This window comes from Piliocolobus tephrosceles, chromosome X (assembly GCF_002776525.5).
Source record: "Piliocolobus tephrosceles isolate RC106 chromosome X, ASM277652v3, whole genome shotgun sequence".
Classification (NCBI taxonomy): Eukaryota; Metazoa; Chordata; class Mammalia; order Primates; family Cercopithecidae; genus Piliocolobus; species Piliocolobus tephrosceles.
Window position 1 is genome coordinate 65,407,144 of NC_045455.1, and position 13,049 is coordinate 65,420,192.

Sequence of the window (13,049 nt, forward strand, 5' to 3'; positions counted from 1 at the left end):
TTTGTTTAGATTTTTTGTACCCATTATCATAAAGAATGATGGCCTATAGTTTTCTTTACTTGTATCATTTTGGTCTAGTTTTAACAAGAAGTAATGTTGATCTCAGAATGGCTTGGAAACTCTTTCACTTGTGCAACTTCTGAAAGTGTCTGTGTAAAGCTTGCAATGCCTCTTCTTTTGATGTTTCATAAAATTCATCAGTAAAAGCATGTGGGCCTAGAGCTTTCTTTGTGGGAAGGTTTTAACTATACATTAAATTCAATTTCATTAGTAGATATAGAACTATTAGGATTATCCATGTCTTTTTTAGTAATCTTTCACAATTTGTATCTTTCAAAGATTTTTAAAATTTGTTTTCAAATTTACTAGCATAAAGTTGTTCATAATATTATTATCCTTTAAATATACCTAGACTCTGTAGTAATGTCACCTCACTCATTCCTGATATTCATAATTTGTATTTTCTCTTTTTTTTTCCCTGTTAACTCTGGCTAAAGATTTATAAATTTTATTGAGCTTATCAAAAAACTAGCTTTTGGATTTCACTGACTTTTCTCTGTTTTCTATTTCATGAACTTCTACTGATCTCTCCTTTGTTCTGCTTAGCTTAGGTCTCCTTTGTTCTTCTTTCTCTGGTATTCCAAGGTCAAAGTCAAAATCATTGATTTGAGGCCTTTCTTGTTTTCTAATATAGATGTTTAGTTCTGTAAATTTTTCCTTAAATACTGCTATGGTATCATACCATAAATTCTGGTATATTGTGCTTTCATTTTATTATATTATTATACTTTAAGTTCTAGGGTATATGTGCACAATGTACAGGTTTGTTACATATGTATACTTGTGCCAGGTTGGTGTGCTGCACCCATTAACTCGTCATTTATATTAGGTATTTCTCCTAATGTTATCGCTCCCCACTCCCCGCACCCCATGACAGGTCCGGGTGTGTGATGTTCCCCAACCTGTGTCCAAGTGTTCTCATTGTTCAGTTCCCACCTATGAGTAAGAACATGTGGTGTTTGGTTTTCTGTCTTGCGATAGTTTGCTCAGAATGATGGTTTCCAGCTTCATCCATGTCCTACAAAGGACATGAACTCATCCTTTTTATGGTTGCATAGTATTTCACAGTGTACATGTGCCACATTTTCTTAATTCAGTCTATCATTGATGGACATTTGGGTTGGTTCCAAGTCTTTGCTATTGTGAATAGTGCCGCAGTAAACATACACGTGCATGTGTCTTTATAGCAGGATGATTTATAATCCTTTTGGTATATACCCAGTAATGGGATGGCTGGGTCAAATGGTATTTCTAGTTCTAGATCCTTGAGGAATTGCCACACTGTCTTCCACAATGGTTGAACTAGTTTACAGTCCTACCAACAGTGTAAAAGTGTTCCTATTTCTCCACATCCTCTCCAGCACCTGTTGTTTCCTGACTTTTTAATGATCACCATTCTAACTGGTGTGAGGTGTTACCTCATTGTGGTTTTGATTTGCATTTCTCTGATGGCCAGTGACGATGAGCAATTTTTCATGTGTCTGTTGGCTGCATAAATGTCTTCTTTTGAGAAGTGTCTGTTCATATCCTCCGCCCACTTTTTGATGGGGTTGTTTGATTTTTTCTTGTAAATTTGTTTAAGGTCTTTGTAGGTTCTGGGTATTAGCCCTTTGTCAGATGGGTAGATTGTAAAAGTTTTCTCCCATTCTGTAGGTTGCCTGTTCACTCTGATGATAGTTTCTTTTGCTGTGCAGAAGCTCTTTAGTTTAATTAGATCCCATTTGTCAATTTTGGCTTTTGTTGCCATTGCTTTTGTTGTTTTAGTCATGAAGTCCTTGCCCATGCCTATGGCCTGAATCGTATTGCCTAGGTTTTCTTCTAGGGTTTTTATGGTTTTAGGTCTAACATTTAAGTCTTTAATCCATCTTGAATTAATTTTTGTATAAGGTGTAAGGAAGGGATCCAGTTTCAGCTTTCTACATATGGCTAGCCAATTTTCCCAGCACCATTTATTAAATAGGGAATCTTTTCTCCCTTTCTTGTTTTTGTCAGGTTTGTCAAAGACCAGATGGTTGTAGATGTGTGGTATTATTTCTGAGGGCTCTATTCTGTTCCATTGGTCTATAGGGCTGTTTTGGTACCAGTACCATGCTGTTTTGGTTACTGAAGACTTGTAGTATAGTTTGAAGTCAGGTAGCGTGATGCCTCCAGCTTTGTTCTTTTGATTTAGGATTGTCTTGGCAATGCGGGCTCTTTTTTGGTTCCACATGAACTTTAAAGTAGTTTTTTCCAATTCTGTGAAGAAAGTCGTTGGTAGCTTAATGGGGATGGCATTAAATCTTTAAATTACCTTGGGCAGTATGGCCATTTTCACGACATTGATTCTTCCTGTCCATGAGCATGGAATGTTCTTCTATTTGTTTGTGTCCTCTTTTATTTCATTGAGCAGTGGTTTGTAGTTCTCCTTGAAGAGGTTCTTCACATCCCTTTTAAGTTGGATTCCTAGGTATTTTATTCTCTTTGAATCAATTGTGAATGGGAGTTCATTCATGATTTGGCTCTCTGTTTGTCTGTTACTGGTGTATAAGAATGCTTGTGATTTTTGCACATTGATTTTGTATCCTGAGACCTTGCTGAAGTTTCTTATCAGCTTAAGGAGATTTTGGGCTGAGATGATGGGGTTTTCTAAATATCCAATCATGTCATCTGCAAACAGGGACAATCTGACTTCTTCTTTTCCTAATTGAATACCCAGTATTTCTCTCTCTTGCCTGACTGCCCTGGCCAGAACTTCCAACACTATGTTGAATAGGAGTGGTGAGAGAGGGCATCCCTGTCTTGTGGCAGTTTTTAAGGGAATGCTTCCAGTTTTTGCCCATTCAGTGTGATATTGGCTGTGGGTTTGTCATAAATAGCTCTTATTATTTTGAGATACGTCCCATCAATACCTAGTTTATTGAGAGTTTTTAGCATGAAGGGCTGTTGAATTTTGACAAAGGCCTTTTCTACATCTATTGAGATAATCATGTAGTTTTTGTCTTTGGTTCTGTTTATATGATGGATTATGTTTGTTGATTTGCATATGTTGAATCAGCCTTGCATACCAGGGATGAAGCCTCCTTGATCATGGTGGGTAAGTTTTTTGATGTGCTGCTGGATTCGGTTTGCCAGTATTTTATTGAGGATTTTTGTATTGATGTTCATCAGGGATACTGGTCTAAAATTTTCTTGTTTTGCTGTGTCTCTGCCAGGCTTTGGTATCAGGATGATGTTGGCCTCATAAAATGAATTAGGGAGGATTCTCTCTTTTTCTATTGATTGGAATAGTTTCAGAAGGAATGGTACCAGCTCCTCTTTGTATCTCTGGTAAAATTCGGCTGTGAATCCGTCTGGTCCTGGACTTCTTTTGGTTGGTAGCCTATTAATTATTGCCTCAATTTCAGAACCTGTTATTGGTCTATTCAGGGATTCAACTTCTTCCTGGTTTAGTCTTGGGAGGGTGTATGTGTCCAGGAATTTATTCATTTCTTCTAGATTTTCTAGTTTATTTGCATAGAGATGTTTATAGTATTCCCTGATGGTAGTTTGTATTTCCGTGGAATCGGAGACGATATCCCCTTTACCATTTTTATTGCGTCTATTTGATTCTTCTCTCTTTTCTTCTTTATTAGTCTTGCTAGCAGTCTATCAATTTTGTTGATCTTTTCAAAAACACAGCTCCTGGATTCATTGATCTTTTTGAAGGGTATTCTGTGTCTCTGTCTCCTTCAGTTCTGCTCTGATCTTAGTTATTTCTTGTCTACAGCTAGGTTTTGAATGTGTTTGCTCTTGCTTCTCTAGTTCTTTTAATTGTGATATTAGGGTGTTGATTTTAGATCTTTCCTGCTTTCTCTTCTGGGCATTTAGTGCTGTAAATTTTCCTTTACACACTGCTTTAAATGTGTCCCAGAGATTCTGGTATGTTTTGTCTTTGTTCTCATTGGTTTTAAAGAACATCTTTATTTCTGCCTTCATTTCGTTATGTACCCAGTAGTCACTCAGGAGCAGATTGTTCAGTTTCCATGTAGTTGTGCGGTTTTACGTGAGTTTCTTAATCCTGAGTTCTAATTTGATTGCACTGTGGTCTCAGAGACAGCTTGTTATAGTTTCTGTTTTTTACATTTGCTGAGGAGTGCTTTACTTCCAACTATGTGGTCAATTTTGGAACAAGTGTGATGTGGTACTGAGAAGAATATATATTCTGTTGATTTGGGGTGGAGAGTTTTGTAGATGTCTATTAGGTCTGCTTGGTGGAGAGCTGAGTTCAAGTCCTGGATATCCTTGTTAACTTTCTGATTCGTTGATCTGTCTAATGCTGACAGTAGGGTGTTAAAGTCTCTCATTATTATTGTATGGGAGTCTAAGTCTCTTTGTAGGTCTCTACGGACTTGGCTTTATGAATCTGGGTGCTCCTGTATCGGGTGCGTATATATTTAGGATAGTTAGCTCTTCTTGTTGAATTGATCCCTTTGCTATTATGTGATGGCCTTCTTTGTCTCTTTTGATCTTTGTTGGTTTCAAGCCTGTTTTATTAGAGAGTAGGATTGCAAACCCTGCTTTTTTTTGTTTTCCATTTGATTGGTAGATCTTCCTCCAACCCTTTATTTTGAGCCTATGTGTGTCTACACGTGAGATGGGTCTCCTGAATACAGCACATTGATGGGTCTTGACTCTTTATCCAATTTGCCAGTCTGTGTCTTTTATTGGAGCATTTAGCCCATTTACATTTAAGGTTAATATTATTATGTGTGAATTTGATCCTGTCATTATGATGTTAGCTGGTTATTTTGCTCGTTAGTTGATGCAGTTTCTTCCTAGCATCAATGGTCTTTACCATTTGGCATCTTTTTGCAGTGGCTGGTACCAGTTGTTCCTTGCCATATTTAGCGCTTCCTTCAGGAGCTCTTGTAGGGCAGGCCTGGTGATGACAAAATCTCTCAGCATTTGCTTGTCTATAAATGATTTTATTTCTCCTTTACTTATGAAGCTTAGTTTGGCTAGATATGAAATTCTGGGTTGAAAATTCTTTTCTTTAAGAATGTCGAATACTGGGCCCCACTCTCTTCTGGCTTGTAGAGTTTCTGACAAGAGATCCGCTGTTAGTCTGATGGGCTTCCCTTTGTGGGTAACTCGACCTTTCTCTCTGGCTGCCCTTAACATTTTTTCCCTCATTTCAACTTGGGTGAATCTGACAATTATGTGTCTTGGTGTTACTCTTCTCGAGGAGTATCTTTGTAGCGTTCTCTGTATTTCCTGAATTTGAATGTTGGCCTGCCTCACTAGGTTAGGGAAGTTCTCCTGGATAATATCCTTAAGAGTGTTTTCCAACTTGGTTCCATTCTTCCTGTCACTTTCAGGTACACCAATCAGACGTAGATTTGGTCTTTTCACAAAGTCCCACATTTCTTGGAGGCTTTGTTCATTTCTTTTTACTCTTTTTTTCTCTAAGCTTCTCTTTTCACTTCATTTCATTCATTTGATCTTCAGTCACTGATACCCTTTTCTTCCACTTGCTTGAATCAACTACTGAAGCTTGTGCATGTGTCACGTAGTTCTCGGGCCATGGTTTTCAGCTCCATCAGGTTATTTGAGGTCTTCTCTACACTGTTTATTCCAGTTAGCCATTCATCTAATCTTTTTTCAAAGTTTTTAGCTTCTTTGCGACGGGTTCGAACATCCTCCTTTAGCTCAGAGAAGTTTGTTATTACTGATCTTCTGAGGCCTACTTCTGCTAACTCGTCAAAGTCATTCTCTGTCCAGCTTTGTTCCATTGCTGGTGAGGAGCAGCATTCCTTTGGAGGAGAAGAGGCACTCTGATTTTTGGAATTTTCATCTTTTCTGCTCTGATTTCTTCCCATCTTTGGTGTTTTATCTACCTTTGGTCTTTGATGATGGTGACCTAGAGATGGGGGTTTGGTGTGGATGTCCTTTATGTTTGTTAGTTTTCCTTCTAACAGTCAGGACCCTCAGCTGCAGGTCTGTTGGAGTTTGCTAGAGGTCCACTCCAGACCCCGTTTGCCTGGGTATCACCAGTGGAAGCTGCAGAACAGCAAATATTGCAGAATGGCAAATGTTGCTGCCTGATCCTTCCTCTGAAAGCTTTGTCTGAGAGAGGCAACCAGCCATGTGAGGTGTCAGTTGGCCCCTACTGTGAGGTGTCTCCCAGTTAGGCTACTCAGGGGTCAGGGACCCACTTGAGGAGGCAGTCTGTCTGTTCTCAGATCTCGAACTCCATGCTGGGAGAACCACTACTCTCTTCAAAGCTGTTAGACAGGGATGTTTAAGTCTGCAGAAGTTTCTGCTGCCTTTTGTTCAGCTATGCCCTGCCCCCAGTGGTGGAGTCTACAGAGGTGGGCAGGCCTCCTTGAGCTAGGGTGGACTCCACCCAGTTTGAGCTTCCCGGCTGCTTTGTTTACCTACTCAAGTCTCAGCAATGGCAGATGCCCCTCCCTCAGCCTCCCTGCCGCCTGGCAGTTTGATCTTGGACTGCTGTGCTAGCAGTGAGTGAGGCTCTGTGGGTGTGGGACCCTCCGAGCCAGGCATGGGATATAATGTCCTGGTGTGCTGTTTGCTAAGAACATTGGAAAAGCACAGTATTAGGGTGGAAGCATCCCCATTTTCCAGGTCCTGTCTGTCATGGCTTCCAGTGGCTAGGAAAGGGAATTCCCCAACCCCTTGCACTTCCCGGGTGAGGTGATGTCCCGCCCTGCTTCAGCTCACACTCCGTGGGCTGCACCCACTGTGCAACAAGCCCCAGTGAGATGACCTGGTACCTCAGTTGGAAATGCAGAAATCACCCATTTTCTGCGTCGTTCACGCTGGGAGCTGTAGACTGGAGCTGTTCCCATTCGGCCATCTTGTTTTCATTTTTATTCAGTTCAAAATACTTTCCAATTTCTATTCTGACTTCTTCTTTGACTCATGAGTGATTTAGAAGTGTGTCATTTAGCTTCCAAATATTTTGGGATTTTTCAGAGATTGGTCTTTCCTTTTTTTTAAGAGACAGGGTCTTGCTCCGTTGCCCAGGGTAGAGTATGGTAGCACTGTGACAGCTCACTGCAATCTTGAAGCCCTGGGCTCAAGTGATCCTCCAGCCTCTGCCTCCTGAGTAGCTAACACTACAGGTGTGCATCACCATGCTCAGCTAATTTTTTTCTTTTTTTTTTTTTTCGTTTTTTTTTTAGATGGAGTGTTGCTCTTGTTGCTCAGGCTGGAGTGCAATGGCGCAATCTCGGCTCACTGCAACCTACGCCTCCCAGGTTCAAGCGATTCTCCTGTCTCAGCCTCCCAGCTAGCTGGGATTATAGGCATGTGCCACCATGCCCGGCTAATTTTGTATTTTTAGTAGAGATGGGGTTTCTCCGTGTTGGTCGGGCTGGTCTTGAACTCCCGACCTCAGGTGATCTACCCGCCTTGGCCTCCCAAAGTGCTGGGATTACAGGCGTGAGTCACTGCACCCAGCCTTTTTTCAATTTTTTTTTTTCAGAGACCGAGTTTTGCTTCTGTTGTCTAGGCTGGAGTGCAATGACGCAATCTTGGCTCACCACAACCTCTGCCTTTGGGGTTCATGCATTTCTCCTGCCTCGGCCTCCTGTAGTAGCTAGGATTACAGGCCATGTGCCACCACGCCCGCCTAATTTTGTGCATTTTTAGTAGAGATGGGATTTTTCCATGTTGGTCAGGCTGGTCTCGAATTCCCAGCCTCTGGTGATCCACCTGCCTCGGCCTCCCAAAGTGCTGGGATTACAGGTGTGAGCCACCGCGCCCAGCCTTTTTCTTTTTTTTAATATAAACAGCGTCTTGCTGTGTTGCCCAGGCTTCAACTCCTGGCCCAAAGTGATCTTCCCCTCTCCAGAAGCATTGGGTTAACAGGTATGAACCACTGCGTCTGTCCCAGAGATTTTTCTGTTATTGATTCCTACTTCAATTCCATTTTGATCAGAGAACATACTTTGCATGACTTAAATCCTTCCAAATTTGCTGAGATTTATTTTATGGGCTAGAATATTGTCTGTCTTGATAAATATTCTCCATGTACTTGAAAATAATGTATAAATAAAACAAACTTTAGTTGGAATGTTCTACAGATGTCAATGAGAGCAAGTGTTGACTGTTTTGTTCAAGTCTGCTGTACTTTACTGATTCTCTGCCTACTATTATATCAATTAATATCTTCAATAAATTATTGAAAGTATTAAAATTTCTAACTATAATTTATATCTATTTCTCCCTAAAGTTTCATCAGCTTTTGGGTCACGTATCTCAAAACCATGATATGAGATGCTTGTTATGGTCTTCTGGTGGACTGGCCCTCATGATACCTTCTTTATCCCTGGTAATGTTCTTTGCTCTGAAATCTACTTTGATATTTAAAAAGACACTCCAGTTTTCTTTTGACTAGTATTCTCATTGTATATAATCTTCCATCCTTTTACTTTTAAGCTACTTGTGTCTTTCTCTATAAAATACACTTCTTATAGTTTATATTTGGGTCTCATCTTTCACTCAATCTGACGTTAACTGCCTTTTAATTGCCTTTAGATCATTTATTTTTAATCTGATTACTGACATTGTTATGTTTAAATCTATTATTGTGTTGTTTTATATTTTTCCACCTGTTCTTTACACCCTTTTCCCTCTTAGTCTGCTTTTTTGTTTGTTTTTAATTGGGAATTACTATATGATTCTACTTTATCTCCTTTGTTTGCCTATTAGCTGTCATTTTTTGATTTGCTATTTATTTTATTATTTAGAGACAGGGTCTTGCTCTGTTACCCAGGCTAGAGTACAATGGTGCAGGCACAGCTCACTGTAACTTTGAACCCCTGGATTGAAGAAATCCTCCCACCTCAGCCTCCCTAGTAGCTAAGACTACAGGCTAAGTAATTTTTTTCTTTTTTCTTTTTTTTTAGAGATGGGGTCTTGCTGTGTTGCCCAGGCTGGTCTCAAACTCCTGGGCTCAAAGGATCCTCCACCTCAGCTTCCCAAAGTGCTGGGATCACAGGTGTCAGCTGCTGTCCTTGGTCTTCAATTTGTTATTTTAATAGTTGTTTTGGGCCAGGAGTGGTGGCTCACACCTGTCCCAGCACTTTGAGAGGCCAAGGCAGGTAGGTCGCCTGAGGTCAGGAGTTCGAGACCAGCCTGGCCAACACGGTGAAACCCTGTCTCTACTAAAAATGCAAATATTAGCTGGGTGTGGTGGCAGGTGCCTGTAATCTCAGATACTTGGGAGGCTGAGGCAGGAGAATCGCTTGAACCTGGGGGGTGCCCACAATTGCTTGTGCCAGTTCACTCCCACCTGGGTGACAGAGCAAGACTCTGACTCCAAAAAAAAAAAAAAAAGTCATTTTAGGGTTAATAGTATATATCTTTAATTTACCACAGTCTTCCTCCAAGTGCTATTATACTTCTTCATGTATAGTATTCTAGAACCTACAATAGTATACTTCCATTTCTCTGGCCTTTGTACTATTGTCACACATTTTAATTTACATATATTATTAACCCCTTGCGAGTCTGTCTTTAACTTAAAAGTCATTTGTCTTTTAAAGAGATTCATATAATATATGAAGAAAAACTTTTCAGTTCCCATTTTTAAAACTGTTCTTTGAGTAGACACATAGCTTCTTTTGGCATCATTTTCTTTTTCCCTGAAAGACTTCCTTTAACATTTCTTTTAGTAAAGGTCTATGAATGATGAATTTTTTCTGTTTTTGTGTGTTCAAAAAAATGTTTATTTTACTTAAGTTTTTGAAAGATATTTTCTCTGGGCATATAAGTCTATGTTGGAAGATTTTTCTTCTTTTAGAACTTTAAAAATGGGCTGGGCACAGTGGTTCTTGCCTGTAATCACAGCACTTTGGGAGGCCAAGGTTGGTGGATTGCTTGAGCTTAGGAGTTTGAGACCAGCCTGGGCAACATGGCAAAACCTCATCTCTACAAAAAATATAGAACTTGGCCAGGTGTGGTGGCATACACCTGTAGTCCCAGCTACTTGGGAGGTGGACTCCCAGGTGGGAGGACTGCTTGAGACCAGGAGGCAGAGGCTGCAGTCAGTTGAGATCACACCACTGCACTCTATCCTGGGCGACTGAGTGAGGCCCTGTCACCAAAAAAAAAAAGGTTTAAAAATGTTGTTCTGTGGACATCGAATCCATCTGCCACTCCACTAATTTGTCTGTGTCTAATAAATCTAATCTACCCACTGATTTTTTATTTCAATGACTATATTTTTCCTATCCAAAAGTTCTATTTGGTTCTCTTAAAAATCTCCGTTTTTTTCCACAATCGTTTTATTCCCTTGTTGTTTCTGAAACTTTTTTCTTCAATCATTTAACATATTGTGTTATGGCTACTTTCACTTTGTTGATTATTATCTAAGGTTCTTGGTACTCTAATCATCCTGTTTGTGTTATCTGCTAATATTTACTCATGGTAGATTGATTGCTTGTTAGTTTTACAATTAAAAAAAAATGAAGAATTCATCTTAAGCAGTGCTTGTTTTTGTTGCAGGGCCTTTGTGCAATTTGTCTTACTGAAAAGAGCCTGCATTTGTTTCTAGAAAGTAACCGTGGTGTCTTATTGGCCAAGGACCCACTTTATGTTAATTTCTTAAATGGAGTTCCAGCATGTTATAATCGGTTAAAATTTATATTCCAAACTCAAAAGTTTTCATTTCAGGTTTTGATTTATCAAGGTAAAAGTCCATCCTCTATCCAGAGTTGGGATCAGGAATAAATTTCCCTGTAGTCTTCAGGGCCAATTAGTGGAAAGTCTTGTTCCTCTTTTTATGGGGGTACAGTCCTTCATGAGATTCAGCCTTTTATGGAAATCTCAGTTCAATTTTTCATCTCACTCAGGCCCTGGGCCTTATTTCTTGTCCCCAAGTGCATGTTCATACACAAGCATCTATCTCTTACTGGTTCTCCATCTCCCCAAGACAGCTGCAAAGATAGACTGTATGTACATCACTCTGAGTTTTAGTTCTCTCTTTGGTTCTGGCTCATAGAAATTTTTTTATTTGTATCTCTCATGAGTCTAGTATTGTATTAAGAAGAATGACAAAACCAACAAGAAGTGTAATTTTAACATTATCTCCAGGTATTCGTGGAGAATAGGTTTCCATAGTACTCTAGTTATCAATTTTTTTGTAATCCTCTGTAGATAAAATGAACTTACATGAAATATTAAGAGACTCAAAGAATAATGGCATATGAAGAGAAGTTTCTAGTGATATGCTCATTATACATATACCTGTGAGGTCAATCATTATTTTAACAAAGACATAGGAAATGGTATGTTATGCTTATACATTTAAGAAAAACACAAAATTAAGCAGAAATGAATATATTTAATGACAACTGGGATTTCTAAGTATCTTGGTAAGCTGAGGTGATAGGCTAAATAAAATGAGATTGTGATTAACAGGATGTTAAGTGCAGCATTTAGTTTTTATTTTAAAAACAAAAATAAAAACAAGAAACAGCTTCAAAAGTACTGAAGATATAGCTTAAAAATAACTCAAAACAATTTAAAATAACTAAAAGAGTATAACTGGATTTTTTGTAACATTAAGGATAAATACTTGAGGCGATAGATACCCCATCTACCCTTATGTGATTATGCATTGCATGCCTGTATCAAAATGTCACATGTACCCCATAAATATATACACCTACTATCTACCCATAAAAATTAAAAATTAAAAAAAGAACTACAAAAAAAAAAAAAAAAAAAACAATTCAAGTGAGAACTGTGAAGGAGCTTGAGTTGACTGCTCCACATGAGCCCATAGTGTAAAATGGCTGCCAGAAATTCACCCTGTATAAGAACAGTGCTGAGGAAAAGAGAGAATATAATTTTGTACTTATCAGATTACATGCATGTATTAGTTACCTATTGCTGTGTAACAGATTACCCCAAAACTTAGTGCCTTAAAACAGTAAATGTTAATTATCTCAGAGTCTGAAATATTGGTACAGTTTAGCTGCACGCCTCTGTCATAAAGTCTCTCACAGGATGGAATCAAGGTGTGGAATGGAACTGTGGTCTCATCTGAAAGCTTGACAGGGGGAGAATCTGCTTCCAAACTCTCTCACATAGTACTGGCTGGATTCAGTTCCTTGTGGGCTGTTAAATTAGGGTGTCAGTTCCTTACTGGCTGTTGAGAAGGCCTCCCTCAGTTCCTCAGCACATGGGCTTCTCCACAGGGCAGCCCACAACATGGCAGCTGGCTTTCATCAAAGCAAGCACACAAAAGTGCAGAGTGGGCAAGCAAGGTGGAAGTTTTGGTAACTTTGTAACCTAATCTCAGAAGTGATATCCATCACTTGCCATATTCTAGGTCAAGCCCACACTGGAGGTACAGGATAAATTCCAGGAGGCAATGATTGTTAGGCACCATCTTAAAGGTTACCTACCACAAGGTATTGTATTTTTAAATGGTCCTAAAGGTACCAAATGATATCCCAAATATGTGACCAAGCCAATTAAAAAAATTTTTTGTTAAGTAATGTATTCTTAAAACTTGATAAAAAACAATTGTCCATATTTACAGGATACATGTAAAAACTGTTTTTAAAGAATAAAGACTCACATAACATAAAATAAAAATTAGAGATATAAAATATATAGCCTGGAAAAGAGAAGTGAGAGCAAAACCCTGCAGATTGAAACAGGAGACAGAAGGGAAGGGGTAGAAACTTTCACTGTTGTTTTAAAATAATTGAAAGGTTGTCATGTGTAAGAGAGATTGTATTCAATTTCTGTAGGTCCAACAGGCTAAGCAAACACCAAGAGAGGAACATTTATCACTTATCACACAATGTTTTAATGGCCATCTGTATCCTCTTACCATCTGTATCCTCTCCATGATTATAAACTGCTTATACATAGACACTATACATGTCTGGTTCACTACTGCAATTCTGTTACCAGAACATAATAGACACTCAATAAATATTTGATGAATAATATGTGAGAAAATTAAAGAATAAAGAGAAATAAATTTT

At 39.0% G+C, this 13,049-nt stretch overlaps 1 protein-coding gene across 4 annotated transcripts in view; it reads right to left on the minus strand.

Moving 5' to 3' along the window:
- The window catches only part of WDFY2 (WD repeat and FYVE domain containing 2), a 181,762-nt gene that overhangs the window by 53,131 nt on the left and 115,582 nt on the right, over window positions 1-13,049 (minus strand). The gene's annotated exons all lie outside the window — the stretch shown is intronic.